This window comes from Rhea americana, unplaced genomic scaffold (assembly GCF_003343005.1).
Source record: "Rhea americana isolate MKP2758 unplaced genomic scaffold, rheAme1 scaffold_37, whole genome shotgun sequence".
Classification (NCBI taxonomy): Eukaryota; Metazoa; Chordata; class Aves; order Rheiformes; family Rheidae; genus Rhea; species Rhea americana.
Genome location: NW_028186501.1, coordinates 5,761,793 through 5,767,342, shown reverse-complemented (window position 1 = coordinate 5,767,342; position 5,550 = coordinate 5,761,793).

Sequence of the window (5,550 nt, the reverse complement as noted above, 5' to 3'; positions counted from 1 at the left end):
AATACCACTTTTACTCCTTGAACTCCTGTTTTCTTCAATGCATGCAGGTCTGTTCTGAATCATTAATCCGACAGCCGGTGAAGAATAGCCTTTATGTTGTCTCCAAAACAAGAAGTCATTTCTAGGAAAATGCGTAGAAGGAGAGTACAGGTAGTTTGTGCAGTTCTTAAGGGCATACTGTGGTTAGCCACTGAATAAGTCAGGACTTTTTCTTGATCACATCACTCTTGTTATCTTGTTATCCATGCAGGTACTAGGAAAAAACAAGACCTTGAATTACTAAAGCTATAGATCAAGGTCAATTGGATTCTGCACCTCTGTAATGCATTCAACAAATGATAATACAAACCACAGAAGAACAGAGCAGTGAGTGAAAGAGAAATATGGTTGCGAAAGTGGTGGGTGCCTGTGTAGAGAGACAGAGAAAGCGCTTTAAGGGGCAAAGGGTCTTGTCTCCCCCTACTGAATAAATCCTGAAGGACATGGGAATGGCTCTGCTTGGGAAAGCTGCTGCTATACATCAAAGGGCAGATGTCCTCTGTGGGCTGCCATGAAAAGGTCTTTTGCCTTTTTCAGGCTGAGTTTGCACTCAAGTTTTGATTTATAAAGACATTGCGTGATGGTGATGTCCTAAAACTGTTATAACATGTACTCTGTTGGAATTCTGCCACTACTTYGCCTGGTTTCACCTCTCTGCAATTTCCTTGGGCCAAAACCATTGCTGTTTTTGTCGTATGCACGCTGACTAAAGGCAGCAAAGCTTAGCTTTGCTGGCTTATGCCAAAGAAAAGGATCTGATGTAATGATTTCAGTTTGCACTAATGTAAAATGTAAGTGAATTGGTGCTTATGAAAAAGTATGCATAAGTAAGGGGGGGCAACTGGCTTTCAAGCAAAGGAACTGTGCATTTTTTCTGTGCCTACAAAATCCTAAGAAAATGTGGCATTAAATCCTTAGTGAAGCCAGTCTTCCCTTGATGCCAGACCCTCACAGGGCTCTGCAATAGTGTTCTGGCCTGAAAGTTTGACCCYAACAGGGGGATGCTGAGCACCCCAGAAGTTCACTGCTGCTTGCTGTGAATTCCCTCACAGTGCTCTAGCTTGCAGCAGGAATCCCCTTGGATCACAAATGATGTGTTCACTGTAATACAGCAGACTTCCAGTACAAGCATTGTCCTGTAGCTTTTTCCTACATGTGAGGAAGCACGAGTCTTCTCTAGTTTCATCAGCAGAGGAGTGCAGAAGCTGGATACACAGACTGTGTAAGTTTGTGAAACTTTGAAAATTGAAAATGAACACATTCCTCACTATTATTGTCAAAATGACAATACCAGGACAAATCCAGACAGCCTGGGAGAGACTGCAAGTTTGTGTCAGTGGCTCTGAGAGCAGGTTTGGTCTGGCTCCATTTTTGTGGCAAGTRTTTGCAAAGCAGAAGAGTTTCTGTAAAGCAAACAGCTGTGAGCTGAAATTTAATTACATTTCTGTTTATACTATTGTTATTCTAGAAGCAGCTTGGATTCCTGTTGTATTCCCCAGTTGTATSCACATGTAGGAAATAGTCTAGAGAAAGAGCTAGCTCCTGGTTAAGAAAGGAAGAAGCATCCTAGGAGGGGGCAGAATGCCTCAGTGATGAAGGTTAAGCTCTTTTTTTCCAAGCTCCTCTGCAGCTTTCCAGTCCCCTCCCAACCCTCTGCAGCAGCCCACTCTGCCCAGTGGCCACTGCTGTGGCCCTGAGCTGTGCTGCAGTCGTCGTCTGGGGAAGTGGGTGGGAGCAGCATCCTGCTGGCCTGGCCTATCCTGGCAAGGGGCCTGGAGCCATTTAGCTACCTAAATGACTACAGGCTCATCTTGTGTGTTTAAGATACTATCTCTGGCATCATTCTGATGTCTCTGATAGCCCCCTGCATTGCAGGAAAACACTGTCCTAATGACTGAGAAATTCCTCTTCTAATTAATTCTTTCATCTTGCACATAATAAAGCTTAAAGAACCTGCAGAAGTGTCCCCACTAATGAAAAAAAAGTGTCTGGAAATTCAGAAACTCTTCTTCCTGCATATGATAAGCAAGGTGGTTGCCAACTGCAGCTGAGGAAAATTGAGGCAAATTCGGCTCTTCAGGGAACCCAGTGTGTTCAGGGGCCACCAGATGTTTCTGTGTTATTGACTTGCTGTCTGGTTGGGGAGAGGATAGTGTTTATGTTTCCAGGGGAATGAAATAGGGAAGCTGAGGCAGAAGGAGTCGGCATAGCTACCCAGAGGGCCATCTGACGTGTCCGAGATACTGCAGTCAATGGAAATAGCCTTCTTTGGGCCCACGTTATTGCAGCACAAGAGATGATGGACAAAATGGCATGTATTTTCACTTCATGCTACCTAAGCCTTAAGAAATAGCAGAGGATGTAATGCTGGGCCAGTTTAGAGGCTTTTTASTGGGGTGGGGCCTGCAAGCCAGGATTACAGCAGTCTGCACAGCCAGGGACTCTAGCTGGGCAGCACAGAGCAGGGCTCAGGCTTCCCAAAACTCCCTGTGGACTCCGCTGCTCAACCAGGACCACGGGCATGCTTCCTGCCTGGGCAGATCTCTCTGGCTTACTTTTTCAGCCTATCTGTCTTTCAAACAGAAGGAGTTTTCTAGGGAGAAGTCCAATGAAATCTGAAAATAATTTGAAAGCAAAAACTCCACAGCAGCCATCCTGTGGTCATTTTAAAACTCTCGATTCTATGTAGAACCTTCACATGATATTTTAACCATTTTATAAAGAAGGCTTGGCATCATTGCATCCATTTCACAGCTAAAAAAGCTGAGGCACAGAGAGAAGACAGATTTCCAAGCTTGCTTGACAAGAGAGACAGGGAGAGCCATCAGATCTCCTATAAGTCAGGGCAAAGCATGCATCATCTTTTAGTATCCAAATACAAATTTCTCCTACCTATGCATCTTATTCCACAGGCTGCTTTTTAGGAAAAGGAGAGAGGAGGAAAAAAAAAAAGCCAGTTAACTACTAAAACTATAAGATTTTTGTTCCATGATAAAGATGGAACAATTTGAGGAACAAAATGAACTTACAGTATTTTGTCCTTGTTCACAATTTTRAGAGTGTAAAACCCCCTTCTGTTTTTCTCATTATTGCAGCATAAGTATTTAGTAAGGCATTAATCTTGCTTGTCGGTAATAACATGCAAATTAAACACCTGCTCTAGGAATCTGTAGTGCTTTGTTCCATTAGATAATATTGACATGTCAGATATTTGGACTTTAATTCAGAAAAATGGTGCCATTTTCATTTATCTCTCCTAATGAAGAATGAAGGTATGTACTGATAGAGGGCTGCCCACAGCAATGCAGCTGAAAGTGAAAAACAATACTTAATTTAGCCACTAAATTACATGTGACATCTCATTTAAAGATAAACAGCCTGAAGGCATATGTCCAAGTGGCGTTGATGAAAATTTTAAATGTTCCTCAGAATTCTGATTTAAGTAGCAATTGGGTAGTGAGGGTGCTGTGCTGGCTGGGCTCTTCTCTAGGCAACAGAAGGTGCTGGCTTTCAGCAGGGCTCCACGCTGCAGTTCCACCTGTGCAGTTAGTCTGGGCCATCAGGAAGAAACCAAGTTGCTCTTTGAATGTGCAGCTGGGGCCTTTCCACACCTTGCACAGCCTGTTCCTCTAGGGCAGACCTCTGGGGCAGTGAAGACTTCCTGTGGGAAGACAAGCAGTGCCATATTCTGCTATCAGCATTTGTCCATTTTTGATCCTGATTGCTTGAACTGCTGTCTCTCTAGGATATTTTTCCATTACTGTTCTTGGATGATAGAATCATAGAATCAGTAAGGTTGGAAGGGACCTCTGGAGATCATCTAGTCCAACCTCCCTGCTSAACAGGGTCACCTAGAGCATGGTAGTCAGGGTTGCATCCAGRCGGGCCTTGAAGATCTCCAGAGAAGGAGACTCCACAACCTCTCTGGGCAACGTGTCCCAGTGCTCTGTCACTCTCACAAGGAAGAAGTTCCCCCTCACGTTCAGGCGGAACTTCCTGTGCTTCAATTTCTACCYGTTGCCTCTTGTCCTGTCACATGGGACAACTGAAGAGAGTKTGTCCCCRTCCCCTTGACACCCTCCCTTCAGGTACTTGTACACATTGATAAGATCCCCCCTCAGGCTTCTCTTCCCCAGGCTACAGAGGCCCAGCTCTTGCAGCTGTTCCTCATAGGCAGATGCTCCAGCCCTCTGATCATCTTCATAGCCCTACGCTGGACTGTCTCCAGTAGCTCCGTGTCTCATACTGGGGAGTCCAGAACTGGACACAGTCCTCGAGATGAGGCCTCCCTAGGGCTGAGTAGAGGGGCAGGATCACCTCCCTCGACCTGCTGGCAACAGGTCATCCTAATGCATCCCAGGATACCATTGGCTTTCTTGGCCACAAGGGCACATTGCTGGCTCATGGTCAACTTGTCATCCACCAGCACTCCCAGGTCCTTCTCTGCAGAGCTGCTCTCCAGMAGGTCAGCCCCYAGCYYGTAYTGGTGCCTAGGGTTATTTCTCCCTAGGTGCAGGACTCTGCACTTGCCCTTGTTGAACCTCAGGAGGTTCCTCTCTGCCCAACTCTCCAGCCTGTTCAGGGCTCTCTGAAAAGCAGCACAGCCCTCAGGTGTGTCAGCCACTCCTCCCAGCTTGGKATCATCAGCAAACYTGCTGAGGAGGCACTCTGYCCCCTCATCCAGGTCATTGATGAAGAWGTTGAACAGGATGGGACMCRGTACTGAGCCCTGGGGGACRCCACTAGCCACAGGCCTCCAACAAGACTCCACGCCACTGATGACGACCCTCTGAGCTCTGCCTTTCAGCCAGTTCTCAATCCATCTCACTGTCCACTCATCTAACCCACACTTCCTGAGCTCACCTAGGAGGATGTTATGGGAGACAGTGTCAAAAGCCTTGCTGAAGTCAAGGTACACAACGTCCACTGCTCTCTCCTCATCTGCCCAGCCAGTTGTTCCATCAGAGAAGGCTATCGGATTGGTTAAGCAGGATTTCCCCTTGGTGAATCCATGCTGGCTACTCCTGATCACCTTCTTTTCCTCCATATGTCTGGAGATGACATCYAGAATGAGCTGTTCCGTCACCTTTCCACRGATGAGGTGAGGCTGACCAGCCTATAGTTGCCTGGGTCCTCCTTCTTGCCTTTTTTGAAGGCTGGAGTGACACTGGCTTTCTTCTAGTCCTCAGGCACCTCTCCAGTTCTCCATGACTTTYCAAAGATGATGGAGAGYGGCCTGGAAACAGCATCCGCCAGCTCCCTCAGGACCCATGGGTGCATCCCATCAGGGCACATGGATTTGTGGATGTCTAGCCTGCCCGGAAGGTCTCTAATCCTRTCCTCCTCAACCAAAGGAGAGTCTTCYCTTCTCCAGACTTTCTCCCTCACGTCTAGGCTCTGGGATTCTTGAGGGCTGCCCTTWGCAGTGAAGACTGAAGCAGAGAAGGCACTRCTAATTCTGCCTTCTCTGCATCCCTTGTCACCAGGATCCCCGCCCTGTTTGGTAGCAGG